Source organism: Cupressus sempervirens, chromosome 11 (assembly GCF_028749045.1).
Source record: "Cupressus sempervirens isolate cs-2001-9-10 chromosome 11, ASM2874904v1, whole genome shotgun sequence".
Classification (NCBI taxonomy): domain Eukaryota; kingdom Viridiplantae; phylum Streptophyta; class Pinopsida; order Cupressales; family Cupressaceae; genus Cupressus; species Cupressus sempervirens.
Window position 1 is genome coordinate 675,648,045 of NC_143128.1, and position 14,074 is coordinate 675,662,118.

Sequence of the window (14,074 nt, forward strand, 5' to 3'; positions counted from 1 at the left end):
GTGATTCCTTTGTTTCTGAAGATGTTGTGGATGGAGGTACGTTGGAGGACCCGAGAGGAGGCAGGCTTTTGGAGGACTCAGGAGGAGGGCCCACATTGATTAAAAAATGGTCGAGCTTGTTTAGAGTGCACCCCACTAGAAAATCTAGCTTCTCGCTAGTTAAAGATATGTTAGCAAATGAAAAAGGTAAGTTTTCCATTGAAATCCCTAACCGGATCATTGATAAAAACATTTCAAGCATGGATTCAACTCTGGTTGGAAGGTTTATTGGGGCTAGACCTAACATTGATGATGATGCAGGAGCATCTTGCACGAGAAAATTTATAATTTAAAAAAAAATGGAGGAGAGAGAAAGTGATGAAAATTAGAGGGAAAAAATAATAAATAAATAAAAAGGGAAAAAGAAAAAAAGGATGAATCTCTATTTTCGAGGTGCATAGGTGGCATAAATAGAAAAATGAGAAAAATAGTTGTCATTCCATTAGTTGAGGTGTGTAGGTGGCATCTTAGAAGCTTTTGGAAAGTTTCTTAAATCTTACATTTAATATTTGTTGTGATCCATAAAGGAAATGTAATTTTCTAATTGGGCCACATGGTGGTGCTTAGTTGTATTTAGGTGGAATTATAGAAAGTTGTGGAAATTGTAGAAGGTTGTGGATATTGTGTAGGTGGCATTCTAGAAGGTTATGGATAAGTCATGCATTGGGTGGTAAGTGCATATTTAAGCAAGGCATATGAGCATTTCTAATAAAGCTTTGGAAGGTGAAAGCTTCAAGGTGTGAAAGTTTGAATGATGATCTCTTCTTTGTGGAAGCTTGGAGAGAAGGAGGAAGTGAGGAGTGAGTTTTCCTGAGTTTGTGGACAGAGTGCTGAATGCGAGGTAGTTTACAGCAAGATTGTGGTGGAGTTATGAGTGTGTAGACAGATCACCGAATGTGAGGCAGTTTACACTTGGATCTTGGATAAAGTTGGAGAAGAGCTAGTGGTTGTAGTTTAGAAACAAGGAGGTTGCTTGGTGGCTTGCGAGCACAAGTTGAGATCTCAGAGGTTTCTACTAGAGTGTGGATCTGGACTAGCTTGGGCTTGGATTGGATCTTGAGGGATCTTGTAGAAATGTTATTGTAATTAATATTGGATTTTTAGGTATAATAAGGTTATGACTTGGTAGGGTGGTGTGGACCTTCATCAAGTGGTATCAGAGCGTACCTTACATCAAGTGGTATTAGAGCGACCCTTCATCAGATGATGTGAGGAGTTTTGTGCGAAAGAAATGGTGTTTGAAGGGTCAAGTTGATGTTTCAGCAATGGCTAAAGGGTGTCTCTCTTTTTGTTTTACTTGTGATGAGGATAAATAGGATATCCTTTGCAGTAATCCCTCAGTGATGGGGAGGCATACATTGATCCTCCAGAAATGGTCTCCCAATCTTTATGCTATGGATGACTCTGATATTCAAGCCCCTATATGGGTTCGGTTACCTAGCCTCCCCCTTGAGTTCTGGGTGGAAGATGTTTTCCAAAGTATAGCTAATACTTTTGGTGAGCTCCTTTCCTTAGATCTAGTGACTGTGTCTCGGAAAAGGATGAACTATGCAAGATTTTGTGTCAAAGTTCCACAAGGTGTGGATATGCTTGAGACCATTTCCTTAAAATCCAAACTGGGAATATGGGATCAACATATTGAATTTGAATCTTTCCCCTTTGTCTTCTTTCACTGCAAGAAAGCGGGGCATTGGGCCAAGAAATGTCCCTCCTTAAGAGATAAGGCCAAAAAGAATAGGAAAGTGTGGATGTGAAAGGATATTATTAGGGTAGGCGGATCCATCAAGGGTGATGGGGTGAATTTTTAGGAACAGAAAAAGGATGTAGAGATTGTTAAGACAGATGGGGTGGTCGTAGGTGAGAGCTTTGCTTTGAAGGAACAAAATTCTAGACTAAATAAGGATGCAGGCAGTGAGGAATAGAGTTTTCGCCTAAATAAGGATGCAGGTAATGTTGGGGTTGAGATGGTTAGGCCTCCTCTCCAAAAGCAGCGAAATAGTTTAGTTTGTGAAGTGGAGGATGGTTGATCTAGGTTGAATTCATCAAAGGTAATGGGGAGAAGTTTGGAGATTAGTGCTTAGAACATGAAGGAGATCTCTAATAGAGATAGCTTAAAGAAGACCCCAAAGGATACAAATGTTAATCCTAAGGATGGGTTGGGTCCTGCAATTGTTGGGACCCAAATGGAGTTTGTTTTGCCTTTGGGTCCTGTTGTCAAGGATTCTTTAATGAAAGGAAACTTTGTTAGAGGTGTAGTTGACGATCTACTTTCTGTTTCTCAAGATGAGGAAGCCCAGTGGGAAGAGGAGGGCTCTGTTGCTGATTGATTCCAGCTGGTAGAAAAGTCAAGGGCAAAAATAAGGGTAGGAAAAATGAGGGGGAGACTGCGCCTTCTAAGAACATGAAGAAAGGCCCCAAAAATAAAGGGGAAATTCCTACAGAGTAGGTCAGATGGACTCTCATCTAAGTCCCTTGGAACTACTCTTAATAATGGGGATGTTGGATCTTCCCCCTCCCCACTGGGAAAACCTTCCAATTTGCAAAAGAGAATAGCTGAGACCAACGGGAGCATTGCTGATGGTAGTCAGAGAACCATCCTTGAAACCAAAAATTTCCATAAATTATGAAGCTAATTTCATGGAATATTTGAGGGTTAAATAACCCTCATAAACAAGATATTTTGAAGAATATGATAAGAGATAATAGGCCAGATATTTTGGTTATTCAAGAAACAAAGATGCTCAAGAATAAGGCGGAATGTCTTCCAATTTTCAAGGGTGGAAGGATTATAGGTAATGATTCGGAGGGAGCTTCAAGTGGTATGGCTATTTTTTGAAAGAATAGATGGATTCAAGGGGAGAGTATTTCCCAAAACACAAATATGATGAATATTAGATTCAAAAACTCCATGGATGACTTTAGCTTGGTTCTCACCAATGTCGATGCTCCCAACTCTAAATGGGGTAGGAAGGCTTTATGGGTTGAAATCTCTAATCAGAGGAATTTTTTTGCTGAAGAGAATTGGATTGTTATGGGGGACTTCAATACTCCACTAAAAGAAAATGAAAAATGGCGGGGGGGAGGAGCCAGACTAATATTGACAATAGAATGGATTTAATGGAGTTTATTGATCAACATCTTCTACATGATATTGATTTGCATGGGTTTGAGTATACCTAGACTAATAGAAGGAATAGTAAGGATCTTATATAGGTCAGGTTGGATCGTGCTCTTATTAGCAGTGATTGGCTCCTAAAGTATAAATGCAATCTTAGTGCTCAAGTAAGGGTGGGATCGGATCATTACCCCATTTTTTTGGTTGCTAAAAAGATAAATTTTCATACGAATGTCCATTCAGATTTGAAAAAATGTGGACTCTTCATCCTAGCCTGGAGTCTCACAGTAAGGAGTGGTGGGGTATTCAAGTTGAAGGCACAACAACGTTTAGAGTTGCTGCAAAACTGAAAAATGTTAAGAAAAATATTAAGATTTGGAACAAAAATACATTTGGTAACATTTTGAGAACAAAAAAAAGATCTTGGAGGAACTTAAGATCATCCAAGATAGGATTTAGACTGAGGGTTATGTGACTTTTTCTAGGGAAGAGGAAAGTGGCAAATTGGTTGAACTTCATAACATCATCTCTAAAGAGGAAATGTTTTGGAGATAGTGCTCTAGAAAGGTCTTTTTGAAGGATGGGGATCGTAATACTAAGTACTTTCATGTGACTACTCTCAAACATAGGATGGTAAATAGAATTTGCAGACTTAATACAGATGAAGGTCCTACAAATGATGAAGAGACTATCAAAAGAGAGGCAATGGATTTTTTTTTTAAATCTGCTACAAGGCTCCAATATGGACTTGGAAAAGCAAGAAGTGTTGCTTGAGTGAATCCCTTCTTGTATCTTTGAGGATTAGAATAGGTTTCTCTCCTCTATCCTGTCATCTGATGAGATTTCTAAGGCTGTTTTTTTCCTTTAAAGGAGGCAAAGCCCTTGGTCTTGATGGATTCTCATTCCTATTTTTTCATAAGTACTGGCATATTATTGGGGAGGATGTTTGTAATGATGTGAAGGAATTTTTTGGGTCTAGGAACATCCTTAAAGAGTTGAATGGTACCTTCCTTACTCTTATTACTAAAAAGCTGGGTGTGAAAAATATGGATTTGTTCATACCCATTAGTCTGTGTAATTCATTTTATAAGATCTTTTCTAAGGTTCTTACCCTAAGGATTTTGTCTATTCTTCCTTTCATTATTTCTAGTTAGCAAAATGGGTTTGTTCTTGGTAGACAGATTGTGGGCTCCATTATTACGGTGCATGAAAATCTTCATTCTCTCTCAGTGTCTAAAAAGGAAGGTTTTTTGCTCAAGCTTGACCTCTCTAAAGCTTATGACAAAGTGGACTAGCACTTTCTTCTTTGTGTCCTTGAATCTTTTGGCTTTAATAAGAGAGTTATGGATCTTATCTTTATGCTGGTGTCATCGGCATCTTTTTTGGTGCTTGTGAATGGTTCCCCTACCTCTTTTTTCAAGGCTTCTAAGGGCCTTAGACAAGGTGATCCTATTTCTCCAAAAAAAATTATCATTTTGGCTAAATGTTTGGGGAGATTTGTTGATAATATGGTTCATAAAGGGGACTTTGTGGGCCTTAATCCCTCCTCGTCGACTCTAGTATGTTCTCACCAACAATTTGTTGATGACTCTATTGTTATGGGAGAAGCCTCAGTGAAGAATGCTAGGAATATTAAGAAGGCTTTGGTGGACTATGGTAATGCTATTGGTCAAATTATTAATTAGAATAAAAGCCTGATCTATTTTATGAATGCTAGTGTTGAAAGACAATTGAAGATTAAAAAAGATTATTGGCTGTGAGATTGGATCTTTGTGTGGTTCTTATATGGGTTTACCTTTGGGTTTATCCCCTCCTAATAGTTTTTGGAACTCATTGATTGATAAAATCCAGTCAAAACTTGCAAGCTAGAAAGGATCCCTTCTTAGTCAAGCAAGGTGGTTGTTTTGAAATCTATTTTGCAAGGTATTCCGCTTTATGCTTTAAGTCTTTGCAAAATTCCTCTAAAATATGCTCTTGTTGTTGAAAAGATCTAGAAAACCTTTTTGTGGATGGGTATGGAGAATAAAAAAAGACTCCCTCTCATTGCTTGGTAAAATGTTTGTATGCCTCTAAAAAAGGGAGGGCTTGGTTTACGAAGGGTTACTTATATGAATGATTTTTTATTGGCTAAACTTTTATGTAGATGGCACAAAGAGGTTGGGGAATGGAAGAATATTTGGAATGATAAATATAACATAGATAACTTTAACTTTGAATTAGATCATAGATTACATTTGTGCCCCAATTTATTGATAGCTCTTGAGTGATGTTTCCTTAGAGTAGGTTCAGAGCCTGGTCTTTAAGGATATCATTAAATGAGAGGTCTTATCATATTATGAGGAGAAGACCAAGGTGAAGGGATAGCAGGTTACATGATGTGTTATGACATAGATTGCACACATGACATACCCTTGATTTCTTGCAACATAAGATATTTATTTTATTAATGACTAGATGCCATTATATTTTTCCCAATAGTTATACATAGAGTTCTATTTGGGGCACTGCATCAACTATTTAAAGCTTCCAACATATTATGGTCAAGGACGTGATAGAGTTCATGATCATAATGAGTTCCATAAGGCTGGTTGATATCCACCTATTCACCAATAGTTGGTGGGTCAGTGGCCTTTAGCAATGACACTAGTGATGGTTTCTATTGTTGATAGAGTTCTTCTTACTTCTCAGAGGGAGGCAGTTGATAGGATATGACACATTACAACTGCAACCAACAATATTACATCTAACACTTTGGGTAGATATATTATGAGTAGACCTAGTCGTCCTAGATCATCTCCGAAGGCATCATCCAATACTGCTCAACTTACTGATGAGGTCTATAGAGTTGCATGTCTTCCTATGTGGCCTCAATGGAGAGCACAAACATATGGATATGGCCTTGTTTTTTCTATATGGTCTTTTATAGGCATATTTTTAGATTGAAAGTGTATAGAGGATACCTTTATAGGATATCACATATGTGATTAGGCATTCACATAGCTCTATATTCTTACTGACACAACACTCTACACAAAACTTTGTCATTAAGCACTATATATAGCACTCTGGTGTTCGATGTTACAAAATCCTATATATTCTTATTGGTATTATTTTACTATGGTTGTCATTGTCAGTCAAACTTTATATTACTTTATTAAGGGAAGTGCTATCAAAGTATGAGATTGATATTATTAGTTAATTAAACATATTAAGATATAGTGTATCAATGAAGCTAAAGGTGAGAAAGGAATTAAGAGAAGTGTATGGAAGACTCTAGAATAAAAAGAAGAACTCTAAGTAAAAATAATGAACGAGAGAGAGAGAGAGAGAGAGAGAGAGAGAGAGAGAGTGAGAGAGAGAGAGAGAGAGAGAGAGAGAGAGAGAGAGAGAGAGAGAGAGAGCGATGTAGTATTGTGGAAAAGAGTTATCATTGAAAAGTTATCGAATGAGGAACAATGTGTTATTGGAAGAGGAACAATGAGTTGAACCAGACCTATCAAGAACGGGAAAGGTAAGTATAGGTTAATTTCTTGTTGTTTATACCTAATCATTGATTTAAAAGATTGTGAAATCCTTTAACAAGGCAGTCTTTGACATGACTTTTGAAGTTCTATTTTTAACTCTTTTGTAAAACTTTTAATCGCATGAACATTGTAATAGTGGGATTAAATCTCTTAACAAAGTAGTCTTTAAAAGGAATATTGATACTCTTAGCTAGGTATTAGACACTTTTAATAGAGTGTAGTCATTTAGAAGATGAAATTATTATAAAGCTCTTAACCGGGCACCTTATTACTATAATGCTAAGTTGTGACCCGTATCATCGATCCCACCGCAACTTTTCCCTTTGACCAAGGGTTTTTTGCAATACAAAAATCAATGTGTTATGTGTTTCAAGTTCATGATGTGAATGTTTATTGGTTTTTATTTATGGAACTCATTAACTATCGGTATACTAAGGAAACAATATAATGTTTTCAATTAAACGCTAGAGGTAATTATTGATTACAAGGAAGAAAGTGTTTATGTATGAAAAAAATTGTAGTACTAATTCAACTTGCCCAACCCCCCTCCCCCCTCTTAGTGCTTGTAACTATTGACAACTAGGTATTAGAGCTTCTAGTTCTCAAAGAAAATTTTAACAACTTGAGTAAGTTTGGGATATTGACTAGCTACAAATATCAGATTAAGTTGAAAAAATCCCTATAAGATGCAAATGAACAAATATTTGAACTAAAAGACAAAGTAAGAGCCTCTTTTGCAAAAAGAAAGGAACTAACTGAAAAGCTACATATGAGTTTGGATGACTTGGACATTTTATCTGAAGAAGTGTTAATTCAAAAGAAGTAGATGTTGTTAGAAAATAAAGCCCACCAAGATAACTGAGAGGGGGAAGGGTGGGATAAATCAATTATCCAACTATTAAAACACTTATAAACCTTATTAAATATTAACCATGTGAACAATATAATAAGCAAGCATAAGAAGATATACATACACAATAACACCAGATATGTTAACTAGGGAAACCCTTGATCAGAGGGAAAACCCCAGTAGGGATGGTATCCACAAAATGATGTACTAATATAAAAGTTCCATGTACAAGGATGGACTTTATTAGGAGCTAATAAAATACATTTAGTACAAAATAGTCCATGTTAAGGGACTTTGAATCCCTATTAGGAGTTGTGTTAAATATCTTAGGAGTTGTAGAAGGTAGGACACACTGCCCAAATAGCTTTAGGGGCAAGGCCATTGATCTCACTGTCCAATGTATCTATGTATTATTCCTTGCAGAATAATAGAAATGAAATAATCTCAGCTCCTTTTTGTGTCCTCTTGATTGGACCAAACCTCTTTTGATCTTGATACCATATCACCAATTTTGCATCCAAATAATCCCTTGGATCACTTACACGCATTTACCAACTTCGCATATCACTTGCACAATTCACACTTCACTCTTGCTCTTATCAATTGCATACTTTATTGAAAGGAAAATACCTTCCTTTATACCATATCCTAAAAATAATTCCTTGAGTCATCCTTGAGGATTTCCCAATTAATTATAATAAGACCTTATTTAGATATTACAAAACATTACATCTTTTTGTAATTACAAGTCACTATTGGCTCATAGTCTTTACAACTTCTCACACGTGTGATCTCTGACCTTGTACAATTACTAACATCATCATTAGGCTATGTGTTATTATTGTCTAACTATGCTCATCATGATTATATCCTAGTTAAGAGATAAAAATCAATCATCAGAAACTACTTATTAGGTGCTTTGTCTACTTACTACCTTATGCACAACAAGGATATCTTCTACATGTCTTTGAGTCTTTATGCATGCACTTATCTACTTCATCAAGATACATAGCAGAACACATCCTCAACTGTGCTTGACTTGATCATCAATACATAGTTTGCACGACCTCATTCTATGTTTGCTACTCTTTTAGTCTTCACAAAAATAATACTATGTTGACATCAATGAAAAACACAATCATGAATGCAACATGTCAATTATGTTATCCATCTATCCAATGATTAGGATACTTCCCCAAATAAATATTTTCAGCATTCATGCTAATAGATTCTCTAATAAGAGAGTTGATGGGAAAAAATGGTAAATTACTTGAGAAAAACAAAGAACTTAAAGAAAGGATCAGTTTGACAAGAAAGGATCAAGAATTTGAGGCCTCTAAGTTAATTGAACTACTAGATAAGGTAGAGGCTCTTGGAGATGAGAAAAATGACATTGAAATGAAATATTAGGATGCTCTAGAAACAATGACTGGAAAATTGGTCATAGAGAGACAATGAAATGAACTACAAGCTTGGAATGATCTAATCAGTAAAATCACTAAGAGAAGTCAAACTCTTTAAGATGAAAACAAAAACCTAAGAAAGAAAAACAATGATCCTGGTAACGAGTTTAAAGTTGAAAAGGAAGTAAATGGTAGACTGACAAAGTTTGAATAACGCATGATGGAAATAGACATACTAGTGATAAAGAAAAGGGAACAAATGTCTACTGATAAGACCACTATCAAAAACTTCATAAAGGCAAGAGGTGAATCATCAAACCCTAAGAAATCTATAGCTAATGAAAAGTAAAAGGGTAAGGAAAGCTATGGAGAATAGGATCATTCAAAGAATACCTACAATTATAAGCAAGATAGTGTAACAAAGATATCATTCATTTATTATTGCCTCAAGTGTAATAAATATGGACATAAAGTTTGTGAATGCAAGGCAAAAATAGACATCAAGAGTACAATTAGAAATTTCAATGGCTACTGTTATAGGTGCAATTAGTATGGACATAAGATTGAGAGATGCAAACCTAGAACATCGAAAATTAAGAAAATTGAATATTTTTTGCTAGACTTTGGAGATGAATTGGCAAATTGCTATCAATGTAGAGGAAAAGGACATAGAACATCTAAATGTGGATCAAGAACATCACATCCCTAGAGATCATTGAAAATGGCATGTTATTTCTACTCGCAATATTTGTTTGTGCTTCCAAATACAAGGCATTGGAAGCACAAAGAAAACCTTGCATTTTTGTTGGATATGCAGACTCACATAAAGCCTACAAGTTAATGGATCCAAAGACACATGACATATTCTGATGAGACCAAAAATTGCCTTTATTTTATGATGTTTAAGATACTTTGTTGATACTCTATTAAAACATTTGTGGACCTATGTTTATTGAACCTATGATAAACCTATGGAGTAGAAACTATGCCATCTTTTGCTAATATTATATATAGTATGCAGTATTTCATATAGTTAACAAAATGTGCATTCTTATATTTGAATTTAATTTGATAAATGTTTATTTGCAAGCATGTTTTGTGTTATAACTATTTGCAAGCATGTTTTGTGTTATAACTAACCTGTTAATGAAGACTAAAAGATGATTGAAGCAATTCAAAAGCTAAGCGTCAACAACATTTAAGGAGAAGAGAACGTCAAGGAGCAACCACGGTGGAGGAAGTTGTAACGGTTCCAAAAGACATGGTAGCGAGTAAGGAGGAACTATGAAGACTTATTACCTTCTCTGCATTTACTCTATGGCAAGTGGATGTTTAGACTTTATTATTCCCACCTTAAGCCATTATTCCTTCTTCCCGCCTTTAGTTGTTATCTTCCTATTTTCTCTCTCTTGCAGATTTTAAGCTAGGTCATTTACATTTTTATTATGGAATAAATGGTGATTTCCTATATATATAGGAATCGACCCAAGTGTGTTAAGTTTTTAGAACCAGTTAGAAGAAATATTTTCTGAGAACAAACTGTTAAGTTTTACAGTTGTGTTTTTATAGTTCTGTGTTATGTAATGAATTTCTAAATTGAATGAAATAGTTTTCAGCTTTCATATTGTGTTAGTAGTTTAGAGAAGCCGACCAAGGGGGTCCACTTGGAAGGTGGATTAGATTAGGATATAATATATTAATTTCCAAGCATTCATAGCATCTTAGTTAGAAGTTGTGAGTTCCTTCTTGTAGCATCACACTTTGTGAATGTTCCTGTAGCATATGTGAGAACAGTTTTAGTGGATGAGCCAAGTTGGAATATTTGTTATATTTTTATTGTAGTTCTAGTATTCATAGAGTTAATTGTGTTAGTTTCCTGCAGCAATAGTGTAAGTTCTTTTCCTTGCATTTTTACTTTCTTGCAACATAAGCTTAGTGACTTATTAAGAGACCTAGTGCACATGCTATGCTGACCATTTCTGTAGGATTTGAGCAAAAGTGCATAACAAATCCACGAAGCCCAAGAAAAATTGCATGCAGAAAACCTGTCACGGAGAAGAAAAAGACAAGAAGAGGCAAGGGTTTGATCTAAAAAACTCAAACGAAGAAGAAAAATATTATTCAACAGATTCTTGATAAATTACAAAGAGATCAATCCTTATAAAGGAGATTGAAACCCAAAAAAGGGGTAACCTAAAGCCTAAAAAAGCTAGGGTTGCACATTATAATTAATAAAATATTAATTATATGTACCTACAAGATAGCTTAAGCAAACTAGAGTAATAGACAACTTAATTAATTAAATCAAAGTGATTTAATTAATAAGAGAAAACAACTAATTACTCTAACACCCCCCCTTAAGCGAAGCTCAGGAGGTAAGCTAACCTAGCACAGCTATGAAAGCAGAAAAGTGGGTCCTAGCAACAAGGCCTGATCAAGTATCCAATACAAGAAAATCTCTGTAAACTGGAGAAATAGAGAAAACCACATGGGAAAAACCCTACTCTAAAAAGAGATAGCAAAGAATGTTCCAAAAGAAGGAACAAAGAGATATCATGAAGAGAACCACTAAAGCATGAAAAGACACAAAACTCTGTCAAAAGGTGTTGATCTGTAGAACCTCCATGGAAATAGAAGGCTACGAACCAAGAGTGTCTATATGGTAGATGATCCATCTCACCGAAATGCATAGGTAGCCAGCCACTACAATCGCCTAGTATGTAGGATCAGGTACTAAATACATAGCTCACACTAATGAACCATCGAACCAAGGAAGCATTAGAACCAACAATATAACCCCCTCTTAATGTAGATGAGGTGACAGGCAACTGAAAAGATGGGCCAAAAATGTCCTACAACATAGGAGCCAAACACATCAAGAGTGAGGTACAAGAACCTATAAAGGCATGTGTCATCGACACATCATGGGGCTAATTTCATGGAAGGGACACTCACTTGACAAAGGAAGAGGGCCTAAATGGCAATCAAATATCCCCCCCATGACACTTTATAAAATAGTGCGAGTACAACAAATCACAATGATGAAAAAGATTTTGAAATGCAAGAAGTGGCACTTTATCTCAGTGTGTTTGCATAAAGATGCTTACAATGAATATCAACAATGATCAAAAAAAGCATAAGGCTGGTACAATAGAAAGTACAAGCCAAAATGAAGCATCTGAAGCAACAAAATCAATCCTCAGACCTGAAACAGCTAGGATATCCACCAGCATGCAAAAATGCAGAAGGCTAAATAAAATGTGCCTGGATCAAAATCTGGAACAACAACCAACATCACTAAAAAGAGCATAGAAAAAGCTTTCTAGCGATATAAAGAAGTCCAAAATCAGAGATCAAATGCTCAAGATACACCTCCCGGAGTGCAAAATAGAACATCCAGCTTTGACTGCCAAAATAAGCAACCAAACTACATCAAAACTCAAAAAAGCCTACACAAATATCTCTATCTTGGAACCAGCTTTCTGGCACTTTTTTTGGATTGAAAAAATACGTCTGTATGCTCAAGTTACGGAGAAAAAACCACTAAGTCCTTTGAAATGAAAGAAAATTTATTATTTTTTAATAAAAAAATAAAAAAGAAAAGCTCCCCAACCGCTGGCGGAGCGGTGAGAGGGTGGTGGGCCACCGTGGGGCCGTCGGTGGAGCCGTTGGGTAGGCCACCAGTGGTGACCGCATGACACCACTAGTAGTTAGCTAACTGTTGCGGTAGAAAAACACTGAAAATCAATTTTTTTAATGTGATTTAAAAAATAAATTCATCGCTTTGATACCATGTAGATTTGAGCAAAGGCACATAACAAATCCACGAAGCCCAAGAAAACCTATCACGAAGAAGAAAAAGACAAGAAGAGGTAAGGGTTTGATCTAAAAAACTCAGACGAAGAAGAAAAATATTATTCAACAAATTCTTGATAAATTACAAATAGATCAATCCTTATAAAGGAGATCAAAACCCAAAAAAGGGGTAACCTAAAGCCTAAAAAAGCTAGGGTTGCACATTATAATTAATAAAATATTAATTATATGTACCTACAAGCAAAAAATCTAGGGTTGCACATTATAATTAATAAAATATTAATTATATGTACCTACAAGATAGCTTAAGCAAACTAGAATAATAGGAAACTTAATTAATTAAATCAAAGTGATTTAATTAATAAGAGAAAACAACTAATTACTCTAACAATTTCAAGTATATATCCCTGGGTTGATAAGATTAAATGCACCTCATAGTGGTAGAAATAGTCCTTAGTTTGAATATATTATTCCTAAGCAAGGCCTATTGCATGACTATGATACACCTATTGTGAGGTGGGTCATTTTTGGCACCGTTGCTAGGGATAGTGTCAAGCTAGGAGCATTTTTGAGTCATAGTTCCCAGATAAAGTTTTTTTAGAAATCTCTAAGTTTGAAGTTCCTTTCACCAGTGTGAAAAATTTAATTGCATGCATCAAAGAGGAAGACGACAAGGTGAATATGATAGATTTCTTCCACGAGGATTTGTTAATTTGAACAAAGAAGTTGAAGAAGAAGAAGTTGAGTTACCTTTTGAAGATGCAAGCCCTATTTTTCCTATAGTATCAAGAACTGAACCAATAGATATATCTGGTCTTCAACCCTTCACTGAAGTATTGGCCAATTTTCTTGATAACATTGCTCTGGATCCACTAGTTGTTAATCATCCAGTACCCAATGTCCCTTTTCAACAACAACCTCATAATCTGATACCTCCAGTCATGGCACAACCTACTTTTTCATTTCCTCTTCCAAGTCTTGTAACCAATGCTAATCTTAAGAACATACCTCCCACTACTCTTCCAAAGTTCTATGGCCTTGCAACTGAAGACCCTGATAGTTTCTTATTTGAATTTGATATCCTTTGTCATATTTTTGACTACTAATGCCCATAAGCTTAAGTTGTTTCTAGCAACATTGAAAGAATAAGCTTTACAATGGTTCATGGGCTTAGGAGCCAATGCAACAAGAAGTTGGGATGAAATGCAAGCTTTGTTTCTGGATAAATATAAAGAATATTGCAAAGCATCTGGTTCAAGAGGGGATGATATCTTCATGATATCACAAAAGCAGGAAGAAACATTGGAAGAATACATTTCACGTTTCT